Source organism: Hemitrygon akajei, chromosome 20 (assembly GCF_048418815.1).
Source record: "Hemitrygon akajei chromosome 20, sHemAka1.3, whole genome shotgun sequence".
NCBI lineage: Eukaryota > Metazoa > Chordata > Chondrichthyes > Myliobatiformes > Dasyatidae > Hemitrygon > Hemitrygon akajei.
In genome coordinates, this window is record NC_133143.1 from 17,640,873 (window position 1) to 17,664,649 (window position 23,777).

Below are 23,777 nucleotides of genomic sequence, written 5' to 3' on the forward strand. Positions count from 1 at the left end.
TTGGTGAGTGCGCTCAACTGCGTGTAAAGGTTACTCATGTTGGAATGGATGGAACTGTATGGAACGTGTGAGCATTAGAGTGGTGATGAGTGTGTAACCATTTGGCCCTTCCACTGTGATCTTGACTGGATTTGTGAGGTTGTAAAGCTGTTGCCTGAGCGCCGGCTGCCTTTCTTTTGATCGGTTGCTCTGTACCAGAAAGGGGAGAGCCTGCTGCTGCGTCTGGGCCTGGAGAGTATTGTCTAGGATTTTTTCTGCATTTTGGATGTGGACTTTGGACTGTAGACTCTAATTTTCAGTTTTATAGTTTATATATTCTGTGTTTTTCACCTGATCTTCTCAATTTATTTTTGTGCTTGAGGAGGGACTTGGGAGCCAAGATGCCTGATCTGTTTTGTTTGTTTTTTTGTGCAGGGAGGAGTGGGGGTCAATGTGCCTGCTTCATTTTTGTTTGTTGTGTGGGGAGGGGGATTTGGGGGTTAATGTGTCTGATATGTTTTACTCTGTTTTTGTGTGGGGTGGGGGGATTTGAGGGTTAATGTGCCTGATCCGCTTTGTTCATTTTTTGTGTGGGGAGTTGGGGGGGGTGATTTGGGGGTTGATGTGCCTGTTCTGGTTTTGTTCTTTTTTTTGTGGGGAGGTGGCATTTGGGGGTTGATGATTGTGCTGCCTTTCCTTTCTTTTTCTTTCTTGGCTTTGCGGCTAACTGGAAAACTGAAGAATTTCAGAGTTGTATACTTTGATAATAAATTAACCTATGAACCAAGAGGATGGTATTCCCAGCATTCACCTTCTCCTATTCCCTCATCATTTAACTTCTTGGTCTCCTTGCCAAAGGTGAGGAACTCATTCATGCTCTTTGCATCCAAGATATTCTGGTTAACTCAACTGAAACAGGGTACCTACTCCCTGATCAGCCCTGCCACCTTCCACAGCAGCAAAAACTTCACGATGACAGAGAGTGGTGCTTAGATGCAGTACACATCTCCCCTTTAAGAGCAGCAAGCCCAGAATGTTGGTTGGTTTCAGCCAGTGAAAGAATGTGTGAAATGATTTGTGTTGAATTTGCATGGATGAAGAAAAACATCATGATTCACAGCTTTCCACAAGTGCACAGATGGAAAGCGTGCAACGACACAACCCGAGCCACTGCAATGTGAAGGTGCAGGGCCATTTTAGACCAAGCTGTAACAAAATTTTCAGCTATTGCGTGGAGTCGACTGCTCACGTGTTAGTGGGACCAAATAATGTGGAAATACTGTCAGATATTCAGATTTAAAGCAGAGAGATGACACCTTTTAGATGTTCTAAAGTACAAAACATCCAATATTTTGAAGTGCAGGCACTTTAGTTATGAGTGGCCCAAAACAACAAATGATATTAATGACATTTATTCTACATTATGTAGCATTGATTGAAAGCTATAACAGTAATTGTGGTCAGAATGGATGCCTGCACTTTGTAAGTGAAACCTACAGTGCCTATAAAAAGTGTTCACTCCCTCCCCCCACCAGAAGTTTTCATGTTTTACAGCATTGAACCACAGTGGATTTAATTTGGCTTCTTTGACACTGATAAACAGAAAAAGAATCTTTCGTGTCAAAGTGAAAACAGACGTCATCAAAGTGATCTAAATTAATTACAAGTATAAAACACAATAATTCTTCGCTTAAGTATTCACCCTCTTCAAGTCAGTATTTAGTAAATGCACCTTTGGCAGCAATTACAGCCTTGAGTCTGTGTGGATAGGTCTCTATCAACTTTGTGCATCTAGACACCACAATTTTTCCCCATTCTTCTTTTCAAAACTGCTCAAGCTCTGTCAGATTGCTTGGGGATCATAAGTGAAGAGCCCCTTTCAAGTCCAGCCACAAATTCTCAATTGGATTAAGGTCTGAACTCTGACTTGGCCACTCCAGGACATTAACTTTATTGTTTTTAAGCTGTGTAGCTTTGGCTTTATGCTTGGAGTCATTGTCTTGCTGGAAAATACATCTTCTCCAAGTTGCAGTTCTCTTGCAGACTGCATCAGGTTTTCCTCCAGGGTTTCTCTGTATTTTACTGCATTCATTTTACCCTCTACCTTCATGAGCCTTCCAGGGACTGCTGCAGTGAAGCATCCCACAGCATGATGCAGCCACCACCATGCTTCACGGTAGGGATGGTGTATTTTTGATGATGTGCTGTGTTTGGCTTATGCTGATGTTCAAAAAGCTCAATTTTGGTTTCACCAGATCATAGAACCTTCTTTCAGTTGACTTCGGAGTCTCCCAAATGCCTTCTAGCAAACTCTAGCCAATATTTCATGTGAGTTTTTCTCAACAGTGGCTTTCTCTTTGCCACTCTTCCATAAAGCTATGACTGGTGAAGCACCCAGGCAACAGTTGTTGTATGCACAGTCTCTCCCATCTCAACCACTGAAGTTTGTAATTCCTTCAGAGTTGACTTAGGTCTTGGTGGCCTCCCTCACTAGTCCCCTTCTTGCACGGTCATTCAGTTTTTGATGACAGCCTGCTCCAGACATCCCACCTCTCCCGGAAGTTCCGGGAGTCTCCGGCATATTGATAGCGGCTCCCTGAAGCCCGCAAATTATATACAATAACCTGGAAATTGAGTTTTTGGAGAGGGAGAGGGAGCGAGAGGGAGCATCCTGATTGGTCTCTCTTCGTGCTAAGTAGACCTATCAGTTTTCTCTGTGGGCGGGCTTTACAGTCGACCTCAAAAATAATGACAGTGTTGCTCGCTGCACTGTTTGCAACAGTGACTTTTCTATTGCCCATGGTGGGTTAAATGTAAAAGTCATGTTGAGGTGAGTTTAACAGGTATCATTTATTCATTAGCGTAGCTAATGTTATTTAAACTAGCTGGCTAGCTGCTAAGGAGCTACTCTATTGATGTCCTATGTGATGAGGGCAAACTCCCTGTAGACTTGCTTAAAGTTGTAATAGAATTAAAAAAAAGACTCCAGGATAATATAAGTACATATTTTAATGTCACATTTTCTGCATATACCCAACTTGGTTTACAGATTAGACAAAATCACTAAACAAAGTATTACACACACCCTTGGAGGTCAACCGGGGGGGGGGGGGGGCAGGGGATATGGGGTTGCGGGGGCCAGGGGTGCTACTTCCCTGAAATGAGTTTTTGCAGGGTGGGATGTCTGCTGCTCTAGGCAGATTTCCAGCTGTGCCATATACTCTCCATTTCTTGATGATTGACTTAACTGTACTCCAAGGGATATTTAGTGAATTGTGCTTTTCAATAACTTCTTCATGGAATTGCTTGGAGTGTTCTTTTGTCTTGCGATACTTTTTACTGAGATACTGACTTACCAGCAGTTGGCCCTTCCAGATACAGGTGTAGTTTTACCACAATCAATTGAAGCACCTTGACTGCACACAGGTGATCTCCATTTAACTAATTATGTGACTTCTAAAACCAATTGAATGATTTGGTGTGTTGCATTAAAAGGGGGGGGGTGTGAATAGTTAGGCTATCAATTATATTGTATTTTATATTTGTAATTAATTTAGATCACTTTGTAGAGATACATTTTCACTTTGACATGAAAGTCTTTTTCTGTTGATCATTGTCAAAAAAAGCCAAATTAAATCTACTGTGATTCAATGTTGTAAAACAATAAAACATGAAACTTCTAAGGTGGGTGAATACTTTTTATAGGGACTGTAGTTTGGATGGAAACTGTCTATTTCAAGGAAAGCCACAGGCCTGACCTTAATCCAGAGAATGCTGGAAATACTTAGCAAGCCAGGCAGTGTCTGTGGAAAGAGCAATAGGGCTACCCTTTCAGGTTGATGACCTTTGATCAGAACTCAGAAGAGTTAGAAACTAGAGATGTTTTAAATTGGTGAGCGAGGAGGAGGAGTGGATAGAACAAAGGGAATGTCTAAAGCAGAGTGCAAATATTTTTTTGCTAAGGGATTAATGAAAGACTTAAGGAGATAATAGAGAAAAAAAAAGGTAGAGAAACAAAAAAAGAGCTAGAATTGTAGAGAATACAGTGAAATGACAGGTAAAGGAGAATGCTGGAAAAAACCCAGTTGGTGCATAGGATCCATAGAGTTAATATCACAGGTAGATGACCTTATATCAGAACTGCCTCATTCCACCACAAACTGGAAAGACTGGTTATATGAAATAGTTGACTGTATTGTTGAATCCGAGGGCTGTAGCCTGCTGGGAAGGAAGACAGGGTGTTCCTTGGGCTTCGCTGGAACCAAGAGGCCAAAGATAGTGTGAGAATGTGACAGAGAATGAGAGTAACAGGTGACTGGAAACTTGGGATCTGATTGGAGGTAGTTCTGTAAAGCACCACACAACCTACATTCAATTTCTCCAGAGTAGTGGAGACAAATTTTGTTTTTTCTTGCTCTCCTCTATTCTCTCGCTACTTAAATCTCCAATTCAAATTGGTTGCCATTAACACCTCAGCCAACCCAGTCTGTGTCATCCATTTCACTTAATACCTGTTTTCTGGTGAAAGGCATGAAATATTGTTCTTTTTGCTCTCCCCACCCGTGCAGTCTGCTTACGACAACAGTAGCCAGAAGGCACACTATTTGCAAATGTTGCTTGGAGAGAGAGAGAGAAAATGCATACCTTGATGCTTTTCTCTTGCACTCTTTCGGGTGCCTGATGTTGGGTGTCCTGTGGACTTGTCTGAGGAAAGCTGAGGTGAGACATTAAGGAAGACCACCTGCCTCCTCATTCCACCAGACAATGCTAATTATACACCTATTCCACCCTCAGCCACAAGACTGGCAAATCAAAAGCCTCACCATGATATTCCTCTTCATTAATGAATATTAATCAGAATGAGAATCAGGTTTGAAATCTCTGTCATATGTTGTGAAATTTGTTGTACTTGCGGCAGCAATACATTGCAATACATAATAATAAAATGGTGAATTACAGTAAGTGTAGATGTTAAATAGTTCAATATTTGAAATACAAATTTCAAAAAAGTAAAGATGTGTTCATGGGTTTAATGTCCATTCAGAAATTGGATGGCAGAGAGTAAGAAGCTGTTCCTGATTCACTGAGTGTGTGTCTTCCGGTTCCTGTACCTCCTTCCTGATGGGAGCAATGACAACAAGGTATGTCCTGGGTGATGAGGGTCCTTAATGATGGATACTGTCTTTTTGAGGCATCGCACCTTGAAGCTGTTCTCGATATTATGGAGGCAAGCCCCATGATGGAGCTGACTAAGTTTACAACTCTCTGTAGCATATTTCGACCCTGTTCAGAAGCACCCCAGCCACCTGATCTTCCCCATACCAGACAGTGATGCATCCAGTTAGAATGCTGTCCACGGCACATCTGTAGAAATTTGTGAGTGCCTTAGGTGATGTACCAAGTCTCCTCAAACACCTTGTGAAGTGTAGCTGCTGTAATGCCTTCGTTCCAGCTACATCAATATGTTGGGCCCAGGATAAACCCTGAGAGATGTTGATACCCAGGAGCTTGAAATTGCTCACTATTTACACTTCTGATCCCTTTTTGAGGACTGGTGTGTGTTCCCTCATCTTACCCTTTCTGAAGTCCACAATCAGTTCTTTATTCAGTCGATATTAAGTCTCCAAATCAACCAACCAACCACGCTTGAGAAGTGCTGCAGTCTGAAGGAACTAACTCATGACAAGGCTGTAAATTGCTCATAAAAGCAGGGTTTCATTTTACTCTGGTATTTACTTTATTATTCAAAATGAAAGTTGCCTATGATTCATTGGGCCAAAGTTTTTACTCATTTTCAGTTTTGGGGAGAACTGTCACACGATTCAGTATTTGGCTGAATATAAAGTTTAAAATTGTCTGTGATTACGTATTTATAAAGAACCTGAAATGTGCATTTAGGCTTCATGGAGTTCTTTAGCTTTTGAACATGTATTTTGCTGGTCCAAACATGCATGTTTTGGCACACAGACCATTACACTAGAACTGGCACTGATATCAGCAATTAAGGTTTAACTAAGAGCTTGAGCAGGTTTTGTTTTTGAAAATGGTGCTTTCAGTTAAAAAGATGATCAGTATTGTTAGCAGATGTGAGTGAATTAAGTAATGACCAGAAACTGCATGTAGCACTGCTCTGCACATTTTACTGCACTATCCCACATCACTGAAACCACAAATTAACAGCAATTTAAATGGCCTTTTCTTCCTGTCCTGACGCTCAAAGTACTTCCTGTAGCTGCTGGCTGGTAATTGAGCCCAGAATAAACCCCACATTCAAAATAACATCCAGTAAGGGTCCTTCAATTTTACAGAAGCTAAATAGCCACCAACTTTCAAAGTTACATGAGAGGACTGTAACACTGTAAACAGATTTGGTTTCAAGCCTGAGTTTAGTCTGGTGAGGTCTTAATTTAGGAATCTTAATGTCAGTGTGTGTTGCTGGGATATAAAGAAAACATTTTCTTGGCAAGAGTGGAGATTTTGGTTAATTCACAAACAGAAACTGGTATGAGAGACTTGGGATTGGTTAACACACATGATGCATAGAGAGCAACAAATAATCTGCTGGAATTACTCAGTGGGTCAAGCATCATCAGTGGGAGGAAAGAAACTGTTGACATTTCAGATTGAATAATATGTTGCATCAGGAAAGCTAGCACTATTGCCAAGGATACCCGCCATTTTAGTCATTCCTTTTTCTCTCTTCTACTGAGAGATTGAAAGTCTGAGCAACCAGATTTCAGAACAGCTTTTTCTGCATTGTAATCCCAATTCTGAATCCAATACCTCTTTCACCCTTCCTCCCTGATGCCACGTTCCCAATCCCTAATTCCATCTCATTCATCTTTACCACTTTAGCACTAGTCTACACCATTCTGTTGTTTTTGGACTTGTCACTTACTTATTGTTGTGTTTATTATTACCCTGGTGATAATTAGAAAGAAATTTTATTTCACCCTGGATTATATGAAAATAAAGTTAAAGTGAATCTGAAGTTAAAAGAAAACACAGCTTAAAGGGAAAATTAGGGAATCTTGCTTCTTTGGTCATTGCAACATTTGTATTCATACCTGAAAGGCATTTATTGCATCTCATGGCTCCCAAATATGCTGGCATCATGTCATTACAGATGTCATCATATCTAGGATGCTCCAACCTCAAGGGTTCTCTGCACAAGAAAGCCACCTCCCACACACAGTCCCCTCCAGATGTCTGTACAGTTTCCACCAGTCCCCTGAGAGGACACTCAGTTGCCTGAACTCATCCTAGTAGCATCCACTTAATCCTTGCCAGTCTTTGTGGTTTAAGTTGTGGGCAGAACTTCTTGAGGTCAGAACTGTGAGGAAAGGTGAATGAGGTTTTAGTGGCAATTCCTTTTTATGTACTTTACAGTATATTTTACTAACTCCTGATCAGATGAATGGGAAAACTTCAAAATTGAGTTTATTGCTGTATGTACAATAAGTACGTATGCACAGGTACAACAAAAAACTTACTTGAAGCAGCATCACGGGTATATAGCTTCAGATTTATGTATTTAGAAACAGCATGGAATAGACCCTCCTCGCCCTTTGAACAATGCCGCCCAGCAATCCCCTGATTTAATCCTAGTATAATCATGGAACAATTTACAGTGACTAATTAACCTACCAACCGGTATGCGCTTGGACTGTGGTTGAAAAGGGAGGAAACCCACACGGTCACGGGGAGAATCTACAAACTTCTTACAGGCATCAGCGGGACACAAGAAGAACATAAATTATAGAAAATTATACAGGAAGGAACACAATTAGAACAAAAAGTAACAAAGTCCTTTGTAGTGCAAAGTGTTGTATTGGGGTGGTGATTAGCATCACAAGTAGTTTGAAAGGAAGTAGTTATGTTGTGGGACTTTAGGCGTCAGCACTTACTGCTTGGTGGTGGCTGTGAGAAACTGGTAAGGCCTGTGTGGTGGTGATCTTTGACCAATGTTGCCTGCTTGTTGATATCGCCAATGGCGGGAATGGATGTGCCACTGAGTCCACCGCTTTCTCACGGCTTCGTATAATCCCGTAAGCAACCAGTCAGGATACTTTCTGCACGATTTGAATCTTCTCTTTTTGCAGGATTTCTTTTGGCAGTTTGGGCACTTATTTTTGAGGGGATCTGCTGAAACCACCTGGGAGGTGGGTGATGGGGATGCCAGTTTGAGCCTGCCCTCTCAAGGGGCTTGTTTGGCAGAGTTGTGCAGCTGTCTGCATTGATCACAGGAAATACGTACATGCTTCACCCTTTAATAACATTCAGTTCGAATTTACAGTATCACAATAAGCTGATTCTTCTGGGAGGAAACAAGTGAAGACTGTGACAAAGCAGCATGGATAAAAATCTCACGGGACACAGAATTTGGGCACAGAATTATCTGGATATGCTGGGTTTTGGAGAAATTGTGCTGATGTGCATTTAAATCTTGCATCAAAATGAAATCCTTGTGAATGACTTGTGTAACTGCTCCAGGAAGTTTATAGTGTGTTGGCTTCATTTTTCAGTGACAACATGCACATGTTGTGTGGTTGTACAGAAGGAAAAATTAAGTTAGCTGTTCTTAATCATGATGCCTACTTGAAAACAATTTCATTCAAATCTAAATAACAAAATTTATTTGGTGGCTTAGGAAAAAAGGTGCATTTCTGGAATTCTACAGTGACCTTGCCAAACAATGAAGCTACGTGAATTTAATTTCAGAGCTAGGGAGAGTCTTCCATTTTTTATTCTCAGTTTTGAGCAGTTTCTGGGAGCCAACTGTCCATGAAGAATCAGAACACAAATTTAATGTAGTAGGTGACTGGCATACTGTGCTGACTGACCGTAGGGATTTTGCATTAAGCAGGAGATGGCAGACCTGGTTCATGTTCTGCAGCTGACAGGTTACTGGAGTAGGAATGTTATTTTTTTTGATGGTTTAACCACGAGGTTTTGTGTAGCAGTCTCTTCCTGCGGCAGCCACCTGGCAACATTTATATAATCTCAAACGAGAAGTGGCCTGAAGGGAAGTGATTGGCTGATTTTTATCTGAGGGGGGATTTGTTACTAGCATGGTCCTAGAGTTCAGGTGTAACACTCTCCCCAATGCATTCTTAACCCTGGACAGATTGTTTGCTCTGTGCATATTAGAATTGCTCAAAATAATCACAAAAGCCACTCCATTGAAACTTATTCGGCATTATTATGTGGTGCTATTATTTTTATTATAAATCAATATGATCAGTTATTACTGTTCAAAGTACATTTATTATCAAAGTATGCATTCATTATATAGCCCTGAGATTCATCTACTTACAGGCAGCTACGAAACAAAGATACCCAAAAAACATAAAAATAAAGACCATTGAACACCCAAAGTGCAGAGTAAACAAATCATGCAAACAATAAAGGTAAGCAAATAGCTTTCTGAACTGAAATCCACAACCATTGATAGACCCTTAGTTCAGCACAGAGCTGAATAAACGTTGCAGAGCAGCGCGCTGAACCAGCCTGTCCCTCGCCTCGGGACCCAGCACCCTGACCTTTTCAAAATGGTCCGGTGTCTAAATCGTCATCCAAACATCAGGTTCAGTCAGCATGGGGACTGGATCCTGCTGCCTCAATTTGGCCTGTACCCAACCTTTATACCTGAAAGGTATCATCAGAAATTTTAGAGAGGTCTATCAAAATGTTAGGAAGATGAGCAAGAATAAAGAAAATACTAAGGTTGAAGGATCAGTCTGTGACATAGTTTTGAGGAAGCTTTTGAAAGGTAGCAGAGACGTGAGACGGAGGACAAGAAGTCCGATGTGGAGTGTCATAGTGGCTGAAGATCCGCCACTCTTCCTCTCATGTCCATTACCAGTTACTGAGCAAAGCAAAGGTCAGAAGCTGGCTTCCGTGAGGTCCTGATCCATAGGCCATTGTAAGTGGCAGACAGACCAAAAACAAAGGTAAACTCTACAATCGGGGATTGATGCTATTGCTGCAGAGGAAATGTACATGTGCATGCACAACGCACTACCTAAAGGAGGTTTAAGAGTCAAGGTTTGTGTTGGCATTGAAGAAGACATTAGAGATGAGTCAGACACCATCCTGACATGGAGAAATATCACTATTCCTCCCTGGGATTTTGGCAACAACAGCACATAGCAAGTAGCTTTATTACACGACCAGAACAATGCAAAAAAGCAGCTCCCCGCCAGTTTCAGTCAGAAAATTAGGCTTTGCCAGCATAACCAAATCAGGAAAAGTTTCTCCCCATTCTATCACAGTGTTCATTTTAGGGACACAGATCTAGGTTAAGGTATTAGGTTGATAACCTTTTGGCTGTAACAGGGAGAAGTTTGAAATGAAGTTTAAAATGCCAGAGAGAGCAAAGTTAAAAGTAAATATATTACCAATGTAGAGATATGCCATCATACACAACCGTGAGATTCATTTTCTTGTGGGCATTTATAGAATAATTACCATAGATTCATTGAAGGTTTATGATCAGGTGAGATTGAATGTTTCAAGTAGTAGTGATGCTATGAATGACAAAAGGTATGTCTAGGGAAGTGCAGATGGAAGATAAATGAAATATGAAATTACAGCAATGTGGGAGAGAAGAACTGAATATGAGTGACAAGGTTGGTATGGTGGACTGTATTCAATGATTTCAGTGTTGAATCTAGAAGGCTGTAATGTACCAAGTCAAATGATAAGGTGCTAGTTCTTGAGCTTTGCTCTCAGCTCCAGCTGCTCATTCCTGATGATCATCTGCTGTAGCTTCCTCAAGCTCCTAGATCCTGTACAATGACTCCCAACACAGGTGAGAACATCAGTATCCTCTTCAGTCAGTGCCTAACAGGTTCAGCTGTTACTGGGGTCATTCTGAAATTGAACCCCTTGCATGGCTTATGTTGGCATCTACTGTGGCATGCTGTTTGGACTGGACACTGAGTTCATAATAATGGAACTTTGAGTACAAATTTGGAAAGAGTATCGAGTAGGAGATCAGGAATGATGGTGGAGGGGCATTAGATGGTGGTAGTTCTGTTGAATGGTGGTAAGTACAGTTGAGCAATGTGAAGCAAACATGCTACTTTACAACACAACCCTGAATGTTATAAAGCTGTTGTAGCATTAGGGGGTGTAGCCATCAGCTTAGATAAAATGAATTTGAGAAGAGTAGGGAGGTGGAATGCAGAAGACAAAGTATTCAGTGATGTCTGCCACCTGCAAGTCCTCTGTCCTTGAGACAAAGCAAACCACAAGGTCTTTGCATTTGTTTTGTATGTAAGCTTAACCACTCCATGTACTCATGACTTCCACTTTCTCACCACTATAAACATATATTTCCTAAATTTCTGATAGGATTTACCAGTAGAAAACAGAGGAACAGTATAACAATGCAGCAGTTAATAGTCCTTGTCAAAATGAAAACAATTCTCCTTCTCCTGAGCCAACAGTTTTACAACTATAACTAATCACTGTTCAGTGTCTTTGTGATTAAAACAATTTTATCAGGTTCATTTTCAGGAAATAGCGATTTGTGCAAGACTTTACAGGCTGCAGTGACAGTAATATTTCCTGTGACTGTTTGCAGGTACATGACATTCTGCTGTTCAACATCTGCCAAGTGATCTCCCCAATGCCCCTGCCCCTGCCCTTACATGCTGAATACGTGTGAAATTTCGATTTTCAGTATCGTTCGTTTGGAAGTGTATCTTGGTTTGTGACTGACAAAGGAGTGTGGTGTCTTTCCCCAGTGTTCCCTTCACGTATCCAAATATAACCAACATTTCTCTATGTAGAATGCAAGATACAGAGTGCCTGGAAGCAGTTGTGACATGACAAATATGTTGGTGAGGGAACATTAGTCAAAAAAGACAGGTGGGCATTCTGTGAAATCTCTATATAATCTCTGAAGGAATGTAATAGAGTTTATTTTTTTATTTTCACCACTTGGATGATATTTTGTTGTAGTGAGTTGTATGCCAATTATAGAACCCATCTGGTTTCCATTTCATAGTAACCAATGGAATGAAAATTGGGCCGGCTCTGCATTGGAATCACAGTCCAGAGCACCACATTATCGCCTGTGCAGTGTCATTTAGCTGAGCTTATTTCAGGGGGACCTACAGAGAAATTTTTGACTCTCAGTGGTTTCACCAGTCTTAAGATGGTAGAAAAGCAAACGATGATAATGTCAATAATGATCCCTGTGCATATATCAGAATGTCAGGCTTGGAGATCAGCAAGCTTTTTTTGCATCTCATACACTCAGTGGCTACTTCATTTGTACCGCCTGTACCTAATAAAGTGGCCACAGTGTGTATGCCTGTGGTCTTCTGCTGCTGTAGCCCAACCACTTCAAGGTTTGTGTTGTGCATTCAGATATGCTCTTCTGCACACCACTGGTGTAGCATGTGGTTATTTGAGTTACTGTTGCCGTCCTCTCAGCTTGAACCAGTCTTGTCATTCTCCTCTGACTTCTCTCATTAACAAAACATTTTTACCCACAGAATTGCCACTCACTGAATTTTTTGTTGTTTTTCACAACACTGTGAACACTGGAGAGAGTTGTGTGTGAAAATCCCAGCAGATCAGTAGTTTCTGAGATACTCAAAGTACCCTGTTTGAAACCAACAAGTATTCCATGGCCAAAGTCACTTAAATTTATATTTCTTCTGCATTCTGATGTTTCGTCTGAACAACAACTGAACCTCTTGATCATGTCTGCATGCTTTTATGCATTGAGTTGTTGCCACATGATTGGCTGATTAAATAATTACATTAATGATCAGGTGTACAGGTGTACCTAATAAAGAGGCTACTGATTGTATACAGTAATTGCTAAAGAACACAGACCATAAGACAAAGGAGCAGAATTAGGCCATTCAGTCCATTGAGTTTGCTCCAATGTTCCACGTGGCTGATTTAGTTCCCCTCTCAACCCTGCCTTCCTCCGGGAACCTTTTATGACCATTTTAATTATACCCAGTGACTAGGTTGCCCCAACCACCTGTGGCAATAAATTGCACAGCTTAACCACCTTCTGGCTAAAGAAATTCCTTCTCATTGTTGTACTAAAGGGATTTCCTTGTATTCTGAGCCTGTTCCTCATTATGTCATCAAACAACACTGAGATCAGAATCATTTATCTGAACTGTTTAAATTTAAGACCCAAGTTTACTCCTACTGATTTACCATTTTGATCAGTTGAATTCATGAGTGCATATTGGAATCTTTCACCTCTCCAGAATTTAGCCCACATTTCTGTTGTGTAGCTTCATTGTTAAGAGCACTAATTCATATGAACTTTTATTACAATTAATTATATTGTTTGCATCATAACATTTTAAAGGCATTTGGATAAACACAGGGATGGCAAAGGTTCAGAAGGATATGGATCCAATGTGGGCAAATTGGTGGACACCTTGGTTGGTGTGAGCCTGAGGGCCTGTTTTTAGGACTCTTTTTTTGAGAAAGCGATCAGAATAAAACTGGAAAGGAAGGGAATAGCACCTTGTTAGACGCAATAGACTACCATTGCACATTAGACCAATGAATGCTTTGTTAGGAGACTTGTAGTCATAAAATTCAGTGGTACCAAGGCCTTGAATGCCAGCTGTGTCAGAGTAGGCTTTACATGGGCAGGTCCTTTCCATTGTGGAGCATAAGAAGAAAGTCAGAAAAGTACAAGGTAGGATAAGAGGTATATTTACACAGAGGATTCTGAGTGTTTTACACAGAGGGTTGTGAGTGCCTGGAATGACTTGCCAGGGATGGTGGTGGAGGCTAAAACATTAGGGGTATTTAAGAGCCTCTTGGACAGCCACATGGATGAAAGAAAAATGGAGGGTTATGGGATAGTGTGGGTTTAGTACTATTTTTTAAAGGAATATATGGGTCGGCACAACTTGGAGGGCTGAAGGGCCTGTACTGTGCTGTAGTGTTCTATGGTTCTATATGGGCAAATGCAAGAGTGAGGGGTGGAGTTGGCTTGGGTTGTGGAGAGGAGGAGGAGGAGGGTTGGAGATCCTGAAGCTGTTCGTTATGCTGAGTAGGGAGTTGTCAGGCTAAGGATTGGAATGTGGGACAGTGTCCATTACAGAAATTAGCAAGTTACAGAAGATACAAACAATGGATTTCACTGTATGTTTTGATGTACATATGACAAGCAACCCTACTCTTTAATCTTTAAGAGAGTTGAGTGAGGAAGGATAGGGCTGTGGTGGAGTGGGAGAATGAGGGATGAGGGGGAGGCCAAGATGAGAAGTGTGAAGCAGATGGGCCAGATTTAATAGGTGTAGGGTGCAGTTGGGCAGGAAGCCTGGAAGTTTGTGTAGGTGAATTGTAAATAGAGGGGTAGACAAGGTGTAGATGAGGGTGTTGAACAGGTCAGGAGCTAGTGGGATGTGGTAAGCAGTTGACTGGAGTGGGGATGTGGGGAGCCTGAGGGCAGCTGGGTAATGCATTACTTAAAGGTAGGTTCTCACTGCCAGATTCCAGTGACTGGGAGGGCCTGTTCCACCAATCCTTGCGAGTCTGATTGAATTTTTTTTGAGGATGTGACTAAACACATTGATGAAGGAAGAGCCTTTGATATAGTGTAACAACAGCACACACAAAATGCTGGTAGAACACAGCAAGCCAGGCAGCATCGATAGGGAGAAGCGCTGTCGACGTTTCGGGCCGAGACCCTCTATCTCTATCTTTCCTTTCGGTTGGTCCTGATGAAGGGTCTCGACCCGAAACGTCGACAGCGCTTCTCCCTATCGATGCTGCCTGGTCTGCTGTGTTCTACCAGCATTTTGTGTGTTGTTGTTGTTTGAATTTCCAGCATCTGCAGATTTCCTCGTGTTTGCTTGATATAGTGTATATGGATTTCATCAAGGCATTTGATAAGATACCCCATGCAAGGCTTATTGAGAAAGTAAGGAGGCATGGAACCAAGGGAACATTGCTTTGTGGATCCAGAACTGGCTTGCCCACAGAAGTGGTTGTAAATGGGTCATAGAGGCCGGTGACCAGTGGTGTGCCTCAGGGATCTGTTCTAGGATCCCTACTCTTTGTGATTTTTCTAAATGACCAGGATGAGGAAGTGGAGGGAAGGGTTAGTAAATTTGCTGATGACACTAAGGTTGGGAGTGGTGTGGATAATGTGGAGGGCTGTCAGAGGTTACAGCGGGACATCGATAGGATGCAAAACTGGGCTGAGTAGTGGCAGATGAAGTTGAAACCAGAGAAGGGTGAGGTAGTTCATTTTGGTAGGTCAAATATGGTGGCAGAATATAGTATTAATGGTAAGACTCTTGGCAGTGTGGAGGATCAGAGGGATCTTGGGGTCTGAGTCCATTGGACACACAAAGCTGCTGCGCAGGGTGACTCTGCAGTTAAGGTGGCATACTCTGCATTGGCCTTCATCAACCATGGGACTGAGTTTAAGAGCTGAGAGGTAATGTTACAGCTATATAGGACCCTGGTCAGACCCCACTTGGAGTACTGTGCTCAGTTCTGTTCGCCTCACTATAGAAAGGATGTGGAAACCATAGAAAGGGTGCAGAGGAGAATTACAAGGGTGTTGTCAGGATTGGGGAGCATGCCTTATGAGAATAGGTTGAGTGAACTTGGCTTTTTTTCCTTGGAGCAACAGAAAATGAGAGGCGACCTGATTGAGGTGTATAAGATGATGAAAGGCATTGATCGTGTGGATAGTTAGAGGCTTTTTCCCAGGGCTGAAATGGATAACACGAGAGGACATAGGTTTAAGGTGTTGGGGAGTAGGTACAGAGGAGATGTCAGGGGTAAGTTTTTTTTATGCGGAGTGATGAGTGTGTGGAATGGGCTGCCGGCAACGGTGGAGATGGATACGATAGGTAATTTCTGAAGTAAGTACATGTTCGGCATAGTGGGCCATTGTGGCCAAAGGGCCTGTATTGCTCTGTAGGCTTTCTATGTTTTCATGCTGATGTGGGTTTCACTGTGTTGGGATGGCTACTTTCCTGGTGAGTGGTTACCTTTACCCATTACCTGGACTTATTGGACCGTAATCCCAAATTCCACGAGCTCATCTAGTCCTCTGTTTGTCAGCACATCAAACAGGTGGAGGAAGAGAATAGAAAATCAAATAATCTTTGAGCTTGTTGCAAGCCCCTGGTTTTCCTTTACGTTTGATGTTTGATATTTGAAGTTGAGAAACACACAAAAGCATGCCATGCAATCCAATTTCCTGTCAAAATCAAAGATCATTCTTGGTTTTGCCCACGCTCTCTAATAAGCCCGCCAATCCTGATCACATTGTTGCATATTCTGCAAAAAACATATCAAAAAGTTGGCTATACTTGAAAAGAAAAAAATGGGTTTATGAGGCTCCGTGACATATCATCACAATATCCCAAGGTCCTTAGAGCTGGTGTATTTCTTTAAGCAATTACATGCTGTTTTCTCTATATCCCTGTGTTTGCCCTCATTTGGAGAGTTGTATGGTGTTCCTGCTTTGCTGCAATGCAATGTTATCCCAAACAATCTTAAACACTCGGAGTGCCCATTTAAAAACTGAGCATGTGCATAGTTCACCTCTGCTCCATCTGCCAAAAGTGGAATTTCCCAGTTGCCAACAATTTTAATTCCTATCCCCATTCCCATTCCAACACGTTGGTCCAAGGCCTTATGTTTCGCACTGGTGAAGCCCATCTTAGATGTAGCCTCCAACCTGATGGCATGAACGTCAATCCCTTCTTCCAGTATTTTCCCCTTCCCCTTCTTTCTCCTATTCCCCACTCCAGACTCTTGCCTCCAATCCTCATCACCTCCCCCTGATTCCTCTCCTCCTTCCCATTCTCTCATGGCCCACTCTCCTCTCTTACCAGATTCCTTCTTCTCCACCTGGATTCACTTATCACCTTCTACCTAGTCCTTCTTCCCCTCCTCCCACCTTTTCAGTCTGTTGTCTTCCCCCTTCCTTTCCAGTCCTGAAGAAGGGTCTCAGCCTGAAACGTCAACTGTTTATTCATTTCCATAGACACTGCCTGACCTGCTGAGCTCCTCCAGCATTTTGTGTGTATTGCTCTGGATTTCCAGCATCTGTGTTTTTGCACTTAGTTTTTGTGTTGTGTTGCCTTGCAGTAAAATGTTACTCTCTGGATAGCATCCCTGTTTCCATGAAGACTTACAAAGTAACAGTGAGCATGACAGTTTTATTTCCTAAAACCTGCTTCTGGGAGTTTTAGATTAAAAAAAGAATTTTTTTGCTGGAAATATAAATAGAAAATACTGGAAACACTCAGGCAGCTTCTGTGGAAGGAGAAACAGGGTTAACTTTTCAGGTTGATGTTTTAGATGAGTTTATCATACCAACACTATTTTCTTGTGGTGTTAATGAATAAAAAATATATTGACATGAAAATTGATATAGCTGTTCGATTATGAGTCAGGATGTTATAGTATGTTTTATTGAAGAGATGGAGAGCGCCAGTCAAAGTGAAAGTTTGCCTTGATATTCTGGTGAAGCTCCGCAGATATTGAGGCGAATGGGGTGCATGATGCAACACAATAGGAGGGTGCATATAATTACTTATCACAATAGCAAACTATGAAAACACCCACAATAATGGGCTGAGACAGCAAGCTGGGTTTGTAAAAATTTTCAGCAATGACGTTCCAGATTTGGTTGTTGTCACGTTGCTCAAAGGCACAGGACAAACAGATGTACGCGAGTCTAGATTTCAAGATTTGTGCACATTCGGTGAAATGCATCATGGATGTTAACAATAAGTGCTCCCGAGGGTGTGCTGGGGGCAGCCTGCAAGTGTTGCCACGCATTCCAGCACCAACATAGTGTTCGCACACTGCTTGGCAGAGCCACACAGAGCACAACAAGCAACAAAACAACACCAGAACTAGCCCCATTCCTCCCTCCCACCCATGCATGTACACAGCCCTCTAACCCCAGGACAGGCTCTAAGGAACAGAGTTGACAAGGAATTGGATGTGCCTTTTGAAAGCCAGCCACTATGAGTGGGCCAGGTCAACAGAGGTTGTGCCTGCTGTGTGGAGGTTATCAGTCATAACAAATTAAACCATAATGATAAACAATGTTTACTTCACAAGAGTGACAGGCCCTTCAGTCCAACATGTCGGTGCTGACCCGGTTGCCAATCTGAGGTTGTCACGATTGCCTCTGTTTGGCCCATATCGCTCATGAGGACAGGGCTAACACAATGAAAAATGTTCACAAGTTGGGCCTGTCCCATGCCTCTGCACAAAAATTAATCAGCGTCAGGCACAAAAGGCTCTATACATATATGGCGTCCACTGATACAGTCATGACCTCACCCAAGATATTCTGAGTCACACAGGGTAAAATTTTGCAAGGAATGGGACTGTTGCTTGTTTAACAAAGTTTGCCATCAATACTGAAGAAGAAATGAATATTGTTAGTCATTTATAAACATGAAAAAGTCTGTAGATGCTGGGAATCCAAAGCAACACACATAAAATGCTGGAGGAACTCTGCAGGCCAGGCAGCATCTGTGGAAAACAGTAAATAGTTGATGTTTTGGGTGGAGACCCTTCACCAGTCCTGATGCAGGGTCTTGGCCCGAAATGTCGACTGTCTATTCTTTTCATAGATGCTGACTGGCCTACTGAGTTGCTACAGTTAGTCATTGTTTCTGTGTGAGGAAGTAATGAAACTGAATTACGTGTTTTTTTTAAAAATTGGAAATTAATCTTTTCTCATGTAACATTTCCCACTGTGGAAAAATTTGAGCACTTCGGGATATTGAACCCCTATTTCTAGTCTGAATGCAAAGCCATGAGCAACCCAGATATTTGTTGTGCAGTATGATGTCATTCCTTTGTGCAAAGCTCATTTACAGCATTACGAGGAGAAACTAGGTTACATTTTTCTGCCTCAGAAATGCCTCAGTATGAGTTTTCTGCGTCAGTTACAGTGTACTGCCTATTTATGTGCAAGTTGGTAAACATCATTTATAATGCTCGAGGAACTCTGCAGGTTAGGCAGCATCTATGGAAAAGAGTATAGTCGACGTTTTGGGCCGAGACCCTTCAGCAGGACTGGAGAAAAAAAAGACGAGGAATCAGAGATAGAGGGTGGGAGGGAGGGGAGCAAGAAACACAAAATGATAGGTGAAACTGGGGTGGGGTGGTGAAGGGGTGAAGGAAAGAGCTGGGAAATTGATCAGTGAAAGAGTTGCAGGGCTGGAGAAGGAGAGGACAGAGGCCATGGAAGAAACAAATGAGGGGAGGAGCACCAGATGGGCTGGCAAGGAAATAAGGTGAGAGAGGAAAAAGGGAATGTGGGGGGGAATTACTCGGTGTTCTGAAATTGATGAACATCAGGTTAAAGGCTACCCAGATGGAATATAAGGAGTTGCTCCTCCAACCTGAGTGTGGCTTCATTGCAACAGTAGAGGGGGCCATGGATGGGCATGTTGGAATGGGAAGTGGAATTAAAATTGGTGGCCTCTGGGAGAGCCCCCTTTTCAGGTGGATGGAGCAAGGTTCTCAACAAAGTGGCCTCCCAATCTCAGGATGAGGCTTTTCATTCCAGAACAAAGGAGATGTTCTCCTCCTTCAAAGAAAGGGGCTTCCCTTCCTCCACCATCAATGCTGCCCTCAAACGCATCTCTTCCATTTTGCGCACGTCTGTCCTCACTCAAGTCTCCTGCACCCCCCCACCCCCAGGAGGGATAAGGTTCCTCTTGTCCTCACCAACCACCCCACCAGCCTCTGTGTCCAAAACACAAGTCTCTGTAACTTCTATCATATCCAATGGGATCCCACCACCAAGCACATCTTTCCTTCTCCCCCACTTACTGCTTTCTGCAGGGATCGTACCTTAAGTGACTCCCTTGTCCATTCGTCCCTCCCCTCTGATCTCCCTCTGATCTCCCTCCTGGCACTTATCCTTGCAAGTAGAATAAGTGCTACACCTTCTCCCTCACTACCATTTAGGGCCTCAAACAATCCTTTCAGGTGAGGTAACACTTCACCTAAGAGTCTTTTGGGGTCACCGACTGTATCTGGTGCTCTCGGTGTGGCCTCCTGTATATCAGTGAGACCCAATGTAGATTGGGAGACTGCTTCACTGCTTCACCGAGCACCTACTCACCTACTCCACCTGAAAAATCGTGATCTCCTAGTGGCTACCCACTTTAATTACACTTCCCAGTCCCATTCTGACATGTCAGTCCATGGCCTTGTACACGTTATGATGAGGCCATTACGTTGGAGAAGCAACACCTTATATTCCGTCTGGTTAGCCTCCAACATGATGGCATGAACATCGATTTCTTGAACTTGGAGTAATTCCCCGGCCCCTCCATTCCCCATCCCCTTTTCCTTTTCTCACCTTTTTTCCTTGCCTAACCGTCTGGTGCTCCACCCATTTTTTCTTTCTTCCATGGCCTTGTGTCCTCTCCTATTAGATTCCCCTTTCACTGGCCCTGTATCTCTTTCCCAACTATTTACTATAGCCCTTTTCCCTCCTGGTTTCACGTATCACCTTGTGTTTCTACCTCTGCATCCCCCCCCCCCCCCCCCCCACCCTCTATCTCTGACTACTCATCTTTTTTTCTCCAGTCCTGATGAAGGGTCTTGGGCTGTACTCTTTTCCATAGATGCTGCCTGGCTTGCTGAGTTCCTCCAGTATTTTGTGTTTTATTTGGATTTCCAGCATCTGCAGATTTTGTCTTGTTTATCATTTGTAATAGCCCTGATCCCTGCGTGATACCACTCCTCGGCAGTTTGAGTGATTCCCTCTGACAGATGAAATCGTTGGGCAGGTAACTGCAAAAGGAATTGAGGCAGTTGTGACATTCATCCCAGAGACACCAAGGTAAATTACTTTCTGCCCATTATGCTACTGGCATTTAGGGCAGCAAGGAAGTTCCTCTATCTCTGGTGGTGTTCAGGGCTTCTTTCATTGTGTCAGTAACTTCCTCTCAGGTTTTCTCTACTGTCAGTCATGTAAGTCCCGGGTGGAGACTCAGGAATACCATCGCACACAGATGTAGAAGGATTCTTCATTGCTGTTTCTGTGACAGTTTTGTTTGACCAGTCAGAGTTGTTAGCCCTGAGCTGAACCCCCAAACATGCAGGGCTGGTGGACCACTCTTAGTCTGGCCTCTACCCTTTGACCTCTTTGGCATGGGTGACCCTACCAAGAACCAAAGCATAAAGCCAATGTAGCTCCAAACTCTACAGGTTTGTGGTCCTCTTGGAGGGATAAGGTCAATAAATTACTATTATTGCAGTTGTCCCCAGGAAGCTTTTTGGCCAGTACAGTGGCATATCCGGGCCTCTCAGGTCGAGTGAGATTTTGACCTCTGGTATTGTCTCTGCGAAGTTTACATGGGCTTTCCACCATTTCCCTCCTATATCCCAAAGACATGTGGGTTGGTAGAGTCATTGGCTGCTGTAAATCTCCCCGGTGCAGTTGACTATTGAGAGAATCATGGTCAAGTTAATCTGCTCTGACAGGGAATGGGATTGATGGGATATGCTTACTGCAGAGTCTCAATGGGACTAATGGCCTTCCTCTATGTCATAAGAAAAATTGAAGGGGAAAAAAGAAAATTTTTATTCTTCAAGAAAAATCATGAAGCTTTATATTTGTAAAAGCTGGAAAGCAGTACAATGTTATGCTGTTGCTGGTATTGCTTGTGGAAAGGAAAACACTGAACATTTTAAAATTAAATGACATTTCATGATTCGCACCACCACGCAACCACAAAATCTAAAGGATATCAGCCGTAAGACAACATTTCTCAGACTGCGAGGCATCTCGTTCTATTTTCTCCTTATCTTGCTCCTGTATCGGCTGTTGCTGATTCACGTGGGTACAATCCGCAAGTGTCAGCAAATGTCAGGCTAGTTTCATTTCTGTGCAGATCACCTTCAGCAAGATTTTGCTCCAAGACTGATGACAGATAGCATAATGAAAACGGTAGACGTTTTGGAATGACTGTGCTTCTAGCACTCTTTGTTATTTGATTATATTCGGGTTTCACCATAAAAGGTCTTTTGCTTGAACGCCCAAACACAAGTTGTTTTGATTTCCATTGCAGAAGTATTTTCAGTGAGGTAGGAAGGAGTAGACTGAGTTTGATCAAACTTAATGTTACAATTGTTTTATCTTTGTGCATCATCACAACCTTTCATTTGCATGGAGCCTGGACTGTAACTAGGCAAAGGTGTTGTAGCTGATGTCTGGAGAATCCTGGGCATTCCAGAATGGGAAGGGAGAATCCGCAGTGTGCCTTTTAGTGAGATTATGGGAATTGAACATTTAAATCTGGCAGATTATCTCAAAAGAAAACACAAAAACAGGATGAAATGCCACAAAGTTAGTAATTCGGTGGCCAAACATTTTAATTCCCATTCCCATTCCAAAGTGTCGATCCATGGTCTTCTCTTGTTCCAAGATGAGGCCACCTCAGGGTGGAAGAGCAACACTTCTATATTCCAGCTTGATGGCATGAATATTAATTTCTCCTTTGGTTGAACAAAATGTTCCACCCCTTCCTCTATTCCCTACTCTTAACTTTTATTTCTTTTCACCTGCCTGTTACTTCCTCCTGTGCCCCCTCCTCCTTCCCTTTCTCCCATTGTCCACTCTCCTCTCCTATCTTTTCTCTTTCTTTTTCTTTTCCAGCCCGTGACCTTTCCCAACCCACCTGGCTTCACCTGTCACCTTCCAGCTAGCCTCCTACCTCTCCTCCCACCTTTTTATTCTGGTATTGCTCCCCTTCCCTCTCAGTACTGACGAAGGGTCTTGACCTGAAACGTCAACTGTATTCTTTTCCACAGATGCTGCCTGACCGGCTGAGTTCCTCCAGCATTTTCTGTATGTTGCTTTGGATTTCCAGCATCTGCAGACTTTCTTGTGTTTGAGAGTCAGCAAAATTCACATTTAGGTTTGAAATCAGAAGTTCCCTGAATTAATCTGTGATACGTGTTATCTATAGGAAAAGCTGTCATTTGATTTCATTAAATCTAGTGTTTGTGAGCTAGCACCAAAAGTTGACCATAGAGATTTTTAGATGATTACAATCATCCAGGTGGATGACTTGTATCCATCAGGCTGGGGAGCTGCCACCTAATCCAGATCATTTCAATTCCGGAACATATGGTTGAATCAGGGATAAACACAAAATACACCGAAGAAATCACTAGATGGAAACCAACTGAAAACTGTAACATAAATCAAAATGTTTGGAGTGTTCTGGATGGATTCATTTCAGTCATCCCGTGCACAGGGCTGCTTTATGACTAAATGTACCAGATAAAGCTTCTGTAGTGGGCATGGAAATGTTCACAGTTGTATTCCCCACCAGAAATAAGCTCTTTTCTCTGAAGAGCAGCATGCCATGAGTTTGAATTTTCATGCAAATCTCTTTCCTCACCAATTATGATCTTGTAAGTTTTGTAGACATTTATGCTATAATTACATTTCACACCTTGTACAGCAACGTGACATGACTCACTTTGGTGGGAAGGATAGAAGAGCAATGTAGAGAGAGGCTGTGTGCCGTTTGTTCTCATTACATAAGGAGAGATATACTTGCATTGAAGGCCGTTCAGTGGAGGTTCACTGGGCTGATTTTTGAACGGGAGAGATGGAGAGCATGCTGAGCCTGTACCCACTGGAGTTCAGAAAAGTGCAAAGTAATCTGACTGAAATTCACAAGATTCTGAAGGGTGCAGAAGGAAGCTGCTCTTTATGGCGTATTCTAGAACTAGAGGGCTCCATTTCATTTCAGAGAAAGGATTATCCCATTTAA

The 23,777-nt window shown here is 42.5% G+C and overlaps 1 protein-coding gene across 11 annotated transcripts in view; it reads left to right on the top strand.

Annotated features, from left to right (window-relative positions):
- atxn1a (ataxin 1a) overlaps positions 1 to 23,777 on the top strand; it is a 478,304-nt gene that overhangs the window by 53,061 nt on the left and 401,466 nt on the right. The gene's annotated exons all lie outside the window — the stretch shown is intronic.